Source organism: Sinocyclocheilus anshuiensis, unplaced genomic scaffold, assembly GCF_001515605.1.
Source record: "Sinocyclocheilus anshuiensis isolate Anshui unplaced genomic scaffold, SAMN03320099.WGS_v1.1 scaffold279, whole genome shotgun sequence".
Taxonomy (NCBI): domain Eukaryota; kingdom Metazoa; phylum Chordata; class Actinopteri; order Cypriniformes; family Cyprinidae; genus Sinocyclocheilus; species Sinocyclocheilus anshuiensis.
Genome location: NW_015549591.1, coordinates 689,609 through 690,447, shown reverse-complemented (window position 1 = coordinate 690,447; position 839 = coordinate 689,609).

Sequence of the window (839 nt, the reverse complement as noted above, 5' to 3'; positions counted from 1 at the left end):
CACTGAACTCTCAGGTTTGTGGTCCTGGGTGAGCGCTGAGTCTTGGGCTATCTTCTAATCCCTTGGTCCGCATCACACTGCCGACCGAAGTTGGATTACCCCCAGAGACGGGCTCGCTATTTTGGTTACAGTTTTATTTGTTTTTGTTACCTTTGGAGAATAAACTTTCTTTGCATCTAATCCTCTGCCTTTGAGTCCTCTGTCCTCCTCGTCCTGTCACAGAATCTACTCACCAGATATTATGGACACAGCAGAGGAGAATGAGATGCGCCGAGCCCTGATGCAGCAGGGCGTTCTTCTGGGTCGACATCAGGAGGAGATCGCGGCTTCCCGCCGCGCATACTCCGAGATCTCTACCCAGCTTAACCAACTGGTTGAACTTTTGGATCAGCTACACACCAGCCCTCCCGCGGCTCCTACGGTAACCCCTCCTCCCGACCCCGTTGGAACTAGTAGCTGTCGCACTGAACCACGGCTCAATCCTCCTGCTCCTTACTCGGGTGAGCCTAACACTTGTCGCTCCTTTTTGTCCCAATGCTCTCTGACTTTCTCGCTGCAGCCTTCCTGTTTTCCCACGGAGCAGTCCAAGGTAGCTTTCACCATCACGCTCTTGGTGGGTCTAGCGAGAGAGTGGGGAACGGCCATGTGGGATAATGAGCACAGCTGCTGTTCCTCCTTTGAGAGTTTCTCGAAGGAACTACGCAAAGTGTTTGATCGCTCGGCTCAGGGAACTGAAGCGGCACGAGCCCTGGCGCTGCTACGGCAGGGAGAAGGCTCAGTATCCAGTTACTCGATCGAGTTTCGCACACCACATCCTGTGGCTGGAATGACAAGGCTCT